We start from the raw sequence: 13,331 nt of genomic DNA, 5'->3' as shown, positions 1-13,331 counted from the left end.
CATTTTTCAATATCCCAATGCTCACATAATTATTATCCATTATGACACATGATATACCTAATAAAAAGAATGATAAATGAAAGGTTTACTCATTACATTCACACTGTTTGAATTTTTGTTTGTCATAACATGTGCAATATGGACTAATGTTTCTCCACAACAATATTCTTAGTTCTCATAAAATTCCCTCTCACCAAACTGAACCATATTTCTACAAGAATATGAGTATCACCAAATTTTCTATGGACTATTTGCTTATTAGAATGTTTTGGGTATAAATTTATCACTATTCAATGTGCAATTTCGAAATACTATGAGACTATACAGATGGGCAGATCCACAGCACAGGTCTAATGGAGCTACTTATCAAATGGAGACACAAATCAGATATTGGATCTTGAGGTACATGGTTTTGTAAGAATATTATAATCATATCTACACTTAAGGGACTGTTATTTTACACTTTTGCTTTCTGCTGGAGATTCCATAAGATATTAAAATTTCCTCAGAGACAAATTTGTAACAGCTTGCACATGAAAATTACCTTTCATGACTTCTATTATTTTGACAATGTTATTCAAGATGATGCTCTACACAATTATAGCCTAAAACACAGTAATAGAAAATGAATGATATATTATTGGAAAATAGGCAAAAATTAATGGTACTGTGAATTTTAACTGCACCGTGATAGTTACAGTGAAAATTCAGTGAAACTGAATTATTCAGCTCAATTTTTATACAATTAAAATAATAGAAGATCGTCTATAACCAAGAAACATTTGGTTCCTTCAGAAAAAAAAATAGTCTTACCTATAGCTTTGAGGTTCAGGTAGGTTTCAAACATCACATTTTTGTAGAGACGCTTCTGGGAAGGATCCAGCAAATTCCACTCCTCCTCAGTGAATTTCACATGCACATCATCAAAAGTCACTGCATCCTAAATATCAAATACATATACAACACAAAGCATGATACTAACATCTCCAGAAAATAAATATATGCTTTCTCAAATATATATTCACATCATTCTCATGCTTGCTCTGCTTATTTTCTGACTCAGAATTTATAATCACTGTGTGAGTTTAGAAGGAGCTTTAATTATAAGATACACCTCTGTTACTTTTGAACACTTTGAATTAGATACAGCCTCGACAGAGAAATGCCAGCTTAGAGGGACATGCAGGGGAAACAGATCCACAGTACTGAGAACACATCTGAAAAATTGTAGGAACATTTACTAACTATAAACATGATGGGCAAGCTGGGTGTATTTTCTCATGTCCTTAATCACAGAGGCACAGGCAGATGTATGTCCAACAGCTTGACACTGTCATGGCCTTTGTAATGTGTTCTAGGAGACCAATAGTTATCTTTTAAGACCCTCAATCCCTACAAAAGTCAACCAAGGAAACAAAAATGATAGATAACTCACAGTTCATTAGTAAAGTTTCTACAAAGAATTATAAATTCACTGCACATCTGTATTCATCTGGCAGAACATGAAGTGTAACAGTTTAAACTATAACATTAATAAAACTTTACTAACAGAGAATATATGCTTAAATTGTTATAAGTGTACAGATGAAAATAATATCAATATAAATGTTTATTATTATAAGAAACGTAGGGCAGGAGAGAGAGCTCAGCAATGGAAAACTCTTGTTAGTCTTCCGCATAATTGTGGTCAATTTCTTGCATACACATGGGGACGAACAACTACTCATTACTTCAAGATCAGCAGTTCTGAGGCTATCTTCTGACAACAGTAAAGATGAGACACACATGATATTCTTACTCATGCACAGAGGCAAAATATTCCTAGTTATTCAATCATTTCATAACAAACATAAGACTGAGGCAGAATTTAATATACCTGGCACACAATGACACTAAAACCTCAGATAATATTGATATCATGAGCATATGCTATCCTGAGAAATAGAATATATTCTATATAGTTGTCCAAAATTCAAAACTACAGATGTGGATGTAAAACATGTTTATTTAAAAAATCTAGAAAAATGGATACAACTTGATATTATCATCCTGAGTGAGGTATCTGAGACCTAAATAGACATACATGTATGTAATCATTTACAAATGAATAATAACCACAAAGTACAGGATAGCCATACTACATGTCTTGACCCTGAAGAAGATAAACAAGAAGGAAGGCTAAGGGGCTGAATCTATGGCTCAGCTGATAAGATCACTGACTGCTCTAATGAAAGTCCAGAGTTCAAATCCCAGCACCCACATGGTGGCTGAGAACTACCCATAATGAGATCCAACATCCTATTCTGGTGTGTCTGAAGACAGCTACAGTGTGCTTATATATAATAAATAAATAAATCTTTAAAAAGAAGAAGGAAGACTAAAATAAACCTGGTTGAATCTCATTCAGAAGTAGAAATAAAACAGTCATTTGAGGCAGATGAAAGAGAGAGAACTGGAAGGATCAGTAGATAAGAAAGGGGAAGAGAGGTAAGGAACAGGTGTGGTGAGAGAAATGGAAGGGCCATAGGGTGAGGAATATTAATTGAAGGCTGCAGCTGTCAGGGGTAGAAGGGTGCAGGCATCATTAGGCTGTGCCACAGACCAGAAAAGGGAGGGCAACAGGAGTCAGTGGGGGTGATCATAGCTGAGATGCATAGCAGTGAGAATTGGACCCTGAAGAGGGACACATCCTAAAGCCAGGCAGGACCACCAGTGGAGAGTTTATTACACAAACCAAACCAAAAACTTTTCCACCCCAAAGTTGTCATTTCTACAAAAAAAAAATGTAGGCACATAGATGGAGCAAAGAATGAGGGATTGGACAAATCGTACCCTGCCCAACTAGAGACCCACCCCACGGGCAAGATCCAATCCCTGACATTACTGAGGGTATACTTTGTTATACTTCCAGAGAGTAGCTTAGCATAATTGTCCTCTGACAGTATCCATCCAGGATCTGTCTGAAACAGATGCAGAAACCCACAGCCTAAAATTGAACAGAGCCTAGGGGATCTTTGGGAAGACTTGTGGAAAGGATTGAGGACCCCCAAAGGAACAGGAAGTCTATAAGACGTCCCTCAGGGTCAATTAACCTGGACACTAGGAGACTCCCAGAGACTGAGTCACCAAGTTCAGAGCATGCAAAGGATGGACTGAGTACCCCATCATAGATGTAGTATGCTAGGTACTCAGTATTCATGCTGTTTCCCAACAAATGGAGCGGGAGATGTCCCTTATGCTGTTGCCTGTCTGTCCAAATGGTTCCCCTAACTTAGTTGCTTTGTCTGACTTCAGTAAGAGAGGATGTGCCGAACCATGCAGAGACTTGAAATGTCATGGTTGGTGAATACTCAAGTGGACCCCACCCTCCTTGAAGAGATAATAGCAGTTATGTGTGAAGGTCTGTATAAGGTATAATGGAGAGATGGTAACAACTGGAATTTAAATTAAATAAATAAATGAACGTTAAACAAATAATTCAAAAAAATGAACAAATACATATTAATAGAATGAAAATATGGAAATCAGCCCATTATTTTAAAATTTTATCTCACTCAATATTTCAGGTAATAAGCTAAGTTGGAAAGATGTTTGGCCAAAATGTCACACGAATGACCTCTTGACAAAGGTTACACAGATTCTAATTTGCATGGTTATATAGTTTAAAAAATATATATAGTTTAAAATATATGGTTTAAAATGCATGGTTAAATAGTTACTAATGGACAGATGAAAATAGTAATAATATAATTGTTGATCATAAATAAGCAATGTAGGGTAGCAGAGCTCAGCATTAGAAAGCTATTGCTGGTCTTTCACATAATGTTGGTCAATTTCTTGCAAACACATAGGGACCAACAGCTGCACATTATTTCAAGATCAGGAGTTCTACGGCCATCTTCTGACAGCAGGAAAGAAGAGACACACATTATATTCATATTCATTCACACAGGCAAAATATTCATGTTTATTCAAACATTTCAGAACAAGCACAAGACCGAGGTAGAATGCCATATATATAGCACTCAATGACGCTGAAACCTCAGATAATATTGATGTCATGAACATGTGCCATCCTGAGAAATAGAATATAACCTATATATTTGGAAAAATTCCAAAACTAAAGATGTGGACCTAAAACAGCATAAAATCCTATGTTTATTTTACAAAAATTGCAGACAAGTGCATACAACTAGATACTATCATACTAAATGAGATATCTTACACCTGAAAGGACATGCATGTAGGTACTCATTTACAAATGAATGATAACCATAAAGGGCAGGATATCCACACTGCATTTCTTGGCCCTGAAGAAGATAAACAAGAAGGAAGGCTAAGGGTCTGAAAAGATGTCTCAGCTGGTAACAGCAGAGACTGCTCTTTAAAAGTCCAGATTTCAAGTCCCAGCACACACTTGGTGGCTCACAACCACCCATAATGAGATCCAACACCCTCTTCTGGTGTGTCTGAAGACAGCTACAGTGTGCAGTGTGCTTACATATAATAAAAAAAAAATCCTTAAAAAGATGAATGAACACTAAAATGAGCATGGGTGAATCTCACTCAGAAGTGGAAATAAAACAGTCATTTGAGGCAGATGAAAGTACAAACTGGAAACACCAATAGTTAAGAAAGGGGACCGGAGGTAATGAAAAGGTGTGGTGAGAGAAATGAAAGGGCCATATGGTCAGGATAATGAATTAAATCTGCAGCTGTCAGGAGTTGAATGGTGCAGACAACTTTAGCATGTGGGAGTCTATGGGGGTGATCATAATTGAAAGGCATAGCAGTGAAAATTGGGCACTAAAGAGGCCACATCCTGCAGCCAGGCAGGACCCACAGTGGAGAGATAATTACACCAACCAAACCAAAAAACTTTCCACCCAAAATTTGTTGTGTCTACTAGAAATGCAGACAAAAATATGGAGCATAGAATGAGAGAATGGCCAGACTACACCCTGCCAAACTTGATACCTATCCCTTGGGCAACACCAATTCCTGATATTACTGAGGATATGTATTGTTAAACTAAAGAAGATGACTGTTAATGTACAAGAAGCATCAAAAATACCAAACAGATTGTGGAAGTGTCTCTTTGCCACATAACAATCAAAACACTAAACATATAATTTAAAGAAATATAAAAAAACTACAGGAGAAAAAATAACAAACTAAACAAAACAAAAATTATTAATATATGAATTTAGAACTATTAGATTCATATCCATCTTCTTTTTTTAAGGATTGAATTCATTATTTATACAAAGTTGTCAGTACATGTATTCCTGCAGGCCAGAAGAGGGCACCAGACCCCATTACATATAGTTATGAGCCACCATGTGGTTGGTAAGAATTGAACTCGTGGCCTGTGTAAGAATGGCCAGAGCACTTAACCTTTGAGCCATCTCTCCAGGCCTAACCCTGCCTTCTTAATGTATATTATAAAAGACAAAAACCTTTGGACCCAGGTCCTGCATAGTCACAAAAAGCACTGATGCTGCTACTGAAAGCAACTGGTCCAGATGTTCTGGACAGAATTACAATCAGCCATGAAACTTAAGGTATTTAGATGTCATGGCCTGAATTAGCAGCTAAGAAGCAGCAATAGAAACCTCACAGGAAGTCACATCTTAATGATGCTTCCGACCCAACACCATAGAGGATCCACAACCCCAGCACCCACTGCTCAGTCCCATGTTCCTTCCCATTGTGGGCAGATATTGTGTACTCACCATGTCTTGATTTCAGAGCTTCCCTGAGGTCCCCTCACAGCACACAACAGCAGAACTCAGAGCAGGACACAGAGAAGCATTCAAGCTGCACACCCACAGGGAACACCTCAGAAGGAGAAGGTGAGGGTGAGAGTGAAGAAGATCAATCAGCATAAATGTCTAGAAAACATTTCCAATAAAATCCTAAATGAAAATTTCCTAAACTAAAGAAGGTGCCTGTGTAAGAATAGCCAGAGTTATTATAAATATATAGCCAGAGTTAATGTAAAAGCATGCAAAATACCAAAGAGATTGGGGAAAAGTCCCTTTACTGCACAATAATTTAAACAATAAGCATCTAAAGTAAAGCAATAAAAAAAAAAAAACTACTACAGAAATTAACAAAACTAACAAACAAAAAACAAACAAACAAACAAACAAAAATCAAGTTACCCTGGGTCCTAGCCCCGCCCATCCTACGGCCCTTCACCCCAGCCAGCTGCAACTTGATCATTAATGTTCCTTGGGAAAGGGCCAGCCCCGACCTCTGTAAACTCTACCAGGTCTTTGTCGTTTCACAGCCTAGCCTGTTCCATTAAGGATCAGGATGCAGTTTATTGGCCTGTGAATTCCCTACCTGTCTCACCAGCTCACAGCCAGAAGCCAGGGCCGGGCGCACAGCCCAGCGATCCAGGGCGGCCACAGGAGGGTCGTGCCAGGAGGCCACTGTGCCCGCCTGGAGGAGCACAGAGCGGGTTTGCTCTCTGCCCCACTGCAAACTTTCCAGAGCGGGAAGCCCGCGTCTTGCCCGGCCACTGTCCCTGCCCAGAGCACAGAGAGGGTTTGGACTCCGCCCCACTGTAAACTTTACAGAGCGGGAAGACCGCGTCTTGCCCGGCCTCTCCAAACTTACAGGCCACTTCTGTGGAAACAACAGGAGGATAGCACGGTGTGACTTGAGAGCTCACAGACACCCGCAGCACGGAGCACTATCTTCATCCAGATGCGCACAGGAATGCGGTCCCGTTCCACAATTCCAGGCCTGGCTGCTCAGCCCGGGAAGCTCAGCAATAGCAGCAGTTGCTAAATGTGCGCACTCACCTCCTTCCCGCCTCTGCCAGACCTCAGACCAACATGCACATTCAAACTCCCAGCCCACTTTCATTCATAAAAATTAAAGACAGGAAATGACGACATTCCAGGAGGCTGGATGCAGGGCGGGCGCTGTGGTGACAGACAGGGACACCAACATGGCGCCTGCCAGGTGCTGAGGTGCAAGGTCACGGGGCGGGGGCGAGTTTCAGGGGACGTCAGGGGGCGCGGCCAGCATTTGCTGGGTGACAGTCAGGGAATCCAACATGGCTCCTGCCCAGGACTGAGATAGATGGGCGAGGGGCTGTGTTGGCGTGATGTCGGGCGCAGGGCCACCAGTCTCTGAGTGACTGACAGTGATGCCAATGTGACATTTTCACTGAATTTGAAGAAATATATAAATATGTGTGTTAAATGTGAAGAATCTGATGTACAATAATCCACATGAAAGTGTACACATAGATAATACATCAAAACTGATTGACAAACCATGTAAAAAATTCTAATCAAATTGATGGCTTTCATGGAAAATACTTCTTATAAAATTGAAGAAATATACAGAAAATTTATTTAAAATTAAGATTTGGCATTGAAAATAAATACACATAAAAAGTTGACAAAGAAAACTAAATGTGTAAGCAAATGCAATTTTAGGAAAATATTGAAAAATAATTGTTAAAATTGAAGAATATGTTGGAAAATAATAATGGTAAAAGATAAATCATCTTTACTAAATCAAGCACTTACAGACATTTTCTTATTAAATTGATGATTTTCATGGAAAATATTTCTGATAAAATTGAAGCAGTGTATAGAAAAGTAGTGCTAAGGATTTTTCATGGGAAATTATTGAGATAGTATTGTGTACTTAAAAACATCTCTAAATAATTGAAAAATTAAATAGAAATATTTTCTGTTAAAATTAAAGTTTCTCTTAACTAATATTCAAGAAATATTGAAGAAATATATATAAATATGTGTTAAAATTGAAGAATTAGTTGGAAAATAATAATAGTAAAATAGTAAACATAGAAAATATACTTAGAACATTGTCCAAAAACCTAGAAACAATTTTAATAAAATTGAAGATTTTGATGGAAAATATTTCTAATACAATTGAAGTAATATACAGGAAATACAGTATAATTTAAGACATCAGAAAAGATAATACAGATAAAATATTAGACATATAAAATATTTCTAAACTAATTGAAAAAGGTAGTAGAAACATTTACTGAAAATATTTGTGAAAAATTAAGTAGAACTTGAAACAGTGAAGGTTTTAATTGAAAAATAATACAGATATATGGTAGATGTCGGCCTGGAGATCTGATAATAAACTGCCTCGTGTGTTTCCATCAAGTTGTTCTCTCATGTTTCCTTGGGTGTACACTATCCCGAGAATGGAGTGGGGGACTCCCCAAAAAGGAGGTCCTACATTTGGTGGCCCGTACGGGGATATAGGTGGCACCCAGGAACCTCGAAGACCCCTTGTAGGTATGCTTGTGTGTGTGTGTGTGTGTGTGTGTGTGTGCTGGCAATGTTTTTGTTCTAAATGTCCTGAGTGTCTGAGTGCGGCACCTCTGTGTATGTGTTTTGGTTTCAGTTTGTTAATAGATAGGAGTGGAAGCAGAATTCCACTCCTCAGTTTGTTTGCAGCTGCCGCTGCGGGCCATAAGGACCCAGCTGCTGCAGAGGGAGACATCCTAGAGTCCCAGAGGCTGCAACCTTGGAGGACTCTCCAAGGGTGAGGGACAGTCAGGGGGACCTGACTGTGGTTTTCAGAAACGAAGGGGACAGAGTGCTTCTTCTACTGAGAAGGGAGTGGAAGCAGAATCCCACCCCGTCAGAAGTTGCTGTTTAAGTCCAGACATGGGCGAGTGTGCTTGGATGTGCTAGTGTTTATTGTTTGTGTTTTGTTCTTGTACCTTTTGTTTTTTGTTTTTGACATGGGGCAGACAGTGACAACCCCTTTGTCTTGGACTAAGAACCATTGGATGGCAATTAGGGCAAGAGGACGGAATTTATCAGTAGACATTAAAAAAACAGTGTCAGAACTTTTGTGCCTCGGAATGACCTGATTTTGGAGTAGGATGGCCGCCCATAGGAACTTTTGGTTTGCCTACCATTAGGGCCGTGAAGGCAGTTGTTTTTCAAGAAGGACCGGGATCACCTCCAGACCAACAGCTGTATATCACGGTATGGGAGGGACTTGGCACGATCCCCACCTCAGTGGGTCCAACCATTCCTCCCACCCCGTCGTTCCGGATCCAGGATCCTGGCTGCCAGAGGAGATGCTGCAGATAACTAAATGAAACTGAAGCTTAAGCAGGGGGGCAAGTGCAGCACTCCACTAGCACCTGTTCCTAAGATCTACCCTGAAATAGAAGAACCCCCTGAGTGGACGGCTCCTCCACCCCCACTTTACCTTGCAGCCCCACTACCAGAACCCCAAACCTCAGCTCCGCTGGCCCCCCTTCTAGCTCCAGTCCCTGGGGCCGGACGATGGGGTCCCGCTGGGATTACAGATCTAATAGAGTCCCTGATGTTTTCGCATCAGCCTACCTGGGATGACTGCCAACAACTTCTTAAAGTCCTCTATCGTCCTCATGAGATATGATTTTAAATCAGAGACTTCCTTTTCTTGTGTGTTGTGGTATCCAGGGCTTGCTCTGGTGGGAGAACTAGATGTTGATGATACCAATTTGCCATGGGTTCTGTTGCTTATGATCTTGCCATTGTGTCCTGCTCTCTGGTTATCTCTGATGTTAGCTGATCTGTCTCTGATTGAGGCTTGTCTCTCCTGTTAGTCTGTGTATCAGTACTCCTGAGAGAACAGTTCTCTCCAGGAGAAATTTTTGTGTGGAAATAATTGGCACATAATCAGCTACCTCCAAGGTACAGACAGAATCCAGAAGGATCCTGTTCCCAGCTGTCCCTTGCTTCCTGGGTTCTGATGGCTCTGTGTGGATCTCTCATGGTCCAGGGATTTGAGCAGAAGTGGAGCTTACAGGTGTGATGGAATTTCTGGGGGATCAACTCTCTCCACAAAGAATTTGGATGTGGAGCACTGAGGCAGGGGATCAGCTCTGGGTGCAGGCAGAGAATAAAAGGATCATGACCCAGGTTGCTGCTCAGGTCTTTTGAATTGAGTGGTCTGTCGGGGTCCCCTTGAGCAGAAGTGGTATTCTTACCTCTACTCACAGGCTTGTCAGCACTCCTGGGAGACCCGCTCTCTCACTGCAGTATTTGGGTATGGAGAATTGTGGCACAGGATCAGCTCTCACATTTCGTGTTTTGAATATTGTATGGCAAGAAAATTTTATTTTTTTTTTGTCTAAATTGTTTGGAGATTTATAGGCTTCTTGTATATTTATGGCCAGCACCATTTTAAGTTGGAGAAGGATTTTTTTTTTTAATGATTTTATTGATGATCTTTTTCTAGTACTTTGAGCTGTGTGTTGGAGGATTGAGACATGCTATTGGAGACAGGGGGTAAGAGGAATGGGATGGGTAATTCTGGGATGGTGTGTCAGGAGAGAGCTAAGAACTGGACTGAAAAAATGAAAGTAATAAAAACGAAAATAAATAAATAAATAAATAAATAAATAAATAAATAAATAAAACTGAAAGATCTCCCATGTTCAAGAATATGTAAACTTAACATAATATGAGGACTATAAACTAAAAGCAATCATCAGATTTAACACATGCCCCCTCACCTTTTCAGCTTAATTTTTTTGCAGATACTTCAAGGACAGTACTCAATTCTGTAGGGGGAAAAACCTCTAAGATATCTAAAACATTCTTGGACAATAAATGAATTCTTGGAAATAAGACCATCCTTCATTTTAAGTTTTCTTTTTTAAAAGATTTATTTATTTATTGTATGTAAATATCCTGTAGATGTCTTTAAGAAACTCCAGAGGGAGTCATCAGATCTCATTTTAGATGGTTGTGAGCTACCATGTAGTTGCTGGGATTTGATCTGCATAGAGTAGTGGGGTGTTGTTAGATTTGAGGCATTTAGACCACACTTGGAGGCAGTCGGGTGTGGCATACTGTGGTTAATTCAGTAATAGAATAGGTTGGAAGTGGTTGAGGGACAGATGAGAGCTGTTTAGGAAATGGGGAATTTGGAAATGTGTTGACAAATTTGGATACACAACTGTTGTGGAGTGTCTGGGTAGATGGGTAGCCTGACTTAAAGATCATGGAATACAGAGATATATACTATACAATATACTATATAATATATACAAGATTACTCAGATCTGACACTCTGACTGAAGAGAACAAAACAGAATAATCCTGTTTTCCTGATCGCTGTCCGCAGCCATCATCTCCAAGCAAGACCGTCCTGAGAAAGTCCCTCCCGTCCTGAATCTCCACATGCTGAAGGTGACCCTGGAACTGCCTTCTAACAAGTTCATGCGGCCAAAGCCTAGGAAGAAAGTGGACATCTCAAGTCTTCTGCTACCAACGTGATGGGCTGGCTCTTCTCTCCATCCTGACCCAGGTCTCCACAGTTAACACATTTGGAAATAAAGCACAGCACTTTCCCATTGTTCAGACACTGACAAATCTCAGTGGCTGAGACCTCTGGCTTTTGAAAGGGAGGTGATCAACATTTGTGTCCCAGGAGAGTCTCCCGGGATGGACTCCTCAGCTTCTGTTCAGTAGAGGAAGAGCATTAACCGGAAGAAAAAGCCTGTTCCTCATGACATAGACAATCCTTTGTCTGAACATTCTAGTGAATCCTGGAGAGCTCTAGACATCCCCTGTGATGTCACCAGTGATGTCACAACACCCACTGCTCTCAGGGCTTTCAATTAGTCCCTAGAGAGTTCACCCATATGTCTGCAAGATGGAGGAGGAATCTACTTGAGAGTGAGAATGGGGAGCTTAGAGAAGTGAGAGAGAGGCCAAAGGAAGCTGACTTTCCATCTCACTGTAAACCAGGAAGGAAGACGTGGTCCTGGGAAAGGCACAGGGAGTCATGGATCAGTGAGGTGAAAATTCCTGAAGTAGGCATCTGTGAGCCTCTCCTCCCAGGAATGTGTAACAGGAAATGGTGCCACTGTGAAGCTCGTGAACTTTCCTGATTATCATAATTACTGAATGGCAAGTATTCTAGTACATTTGATTGTCCATTCCCAAAGACAGGAGCAGGCTATTCCACAGGTATTCTAGCTGTGAATTTTTATATTTTCCCCTTACTGGTCATTCGGGTGTAACCTCGGACATAAGTAGACCATAAAGAGTCAGGTGGGAAATGATATGTCTGAGTTCAAATCAGTTCAACACTTTACTCGCAGCTTATTTTTCTAGGTACAGTGGCTATTAAAATACAGTAACTCATAGCAAAATATTCTTTTGAGGCCTTACATTCTAAGACCTCCTCTGACAAACTTATCCCTGAGAATGACACCCTGAGTTTCCTGAATCAGCAGATTGACTGCCTGAAAATCTCTAGCGCAACCAAACAACTGTCAGAATCCAAGACTGGATACTTTTTCCAGCTCAGGAAAAACTTTAGTCTTTCAGTTGGATACTAACATAAGATGGAGAAACTTTGATATTCAGAGAACCCAACTGATAATCAAATAGTTAGTTGCCTAGTGCCAGACAGACTGCTTCCAGCAATGAACACTTTCACTACTCTATGCTGGATCTTACTGTCAGCTACTTCTGCAGCTAATTTTTGTCTGAGATAAAATGCCCTTTAGTATGCTTCTGTTCTAGAGATGTCGAGTTAACTTTCTGCCCTGACTAACAATGTGTTTACTAAAGGAAAGTATGTGAAATTTTCAATTGTCACTAAAAATTATGGAAAGTGAATTCCAACAAGCAATAAACATAAATTCATGGCTTACTAAAATATGTCATTTTATTAATTATGTAGAGAGTTTAAACATGAGATCATGTTTGTATTTAATATAATGTACATAATAGCAAATGGATTACAAGTAAATTAAGCTTGCTCATGTAGCCCTATTTCATTTTGTTCCCTATCACATTAAAATTATAAATTTATATGAAAAGAAGAAAACATATTTAATAAATAAATCAACATAGGTAAAATAATATGGTCCTGAGTTTTTGAATAGGTAACATAAGGATATATTTTTAAATTTTAATGTCTACTTTACATATATTTATATATAAACATATAAATATCACATTTATGTGTCCATACCACAGTCTGTATTGCTTAAGGTTCTAAATTAATTTTAAAAAGTTGACACCTCCTAGACCAGGAGATGTTATTCATATCGGACATATCCTCACTCATAACATATCTGTGGTTTAAATTATGACATATACATTTATGAATTTTTATACAGACAAAATATGTTCATATAAAATATCTCTATCTTTTTAACTGTTTATTCCAGTGATCTCTTCTTGTGAAGATCCTTAGAAAGAATCTAATTGCTGAGACTGACAGTGAATCAGAGAGTCAATGCACAGGAAAAGATATCTTGTGTGTCTCCAGACTGGTGTTGTAAAATCACGGATAAC

General features: G+C 39.4%; 1 pseudogene; it reads right to left on the bottom strand.

Moving 5' to 3' along the window:
- The window catches only part of LOC127672662 (zinc finger protein 431-like), a 45,313-nt pseudogene extending 44,379 nt beyond the window's left edge, over positions 1 to 934 (bottom strand).
- Between the last annotated feature and the right edge of the window lie 12,397 nt (positions 935 to 13,331).

Source organism: Apodemus sylvaticus, chromosome 22 (assembly GCF_947179515.1).
Source record: "Apodemus sylvaticus chromosome 22, mApoSyl1.1, whole genome shotgun sequence".
NCBI classification, from domain to species: Eukaryota; Metazoa; Chordata; class Mammalia; order Rodentia; family Muridae; genus Apodemus; species Apodemus sylvaticus.
This window is presented reverse-complemented; position numbering and strand designations above follow the sequence as displayed.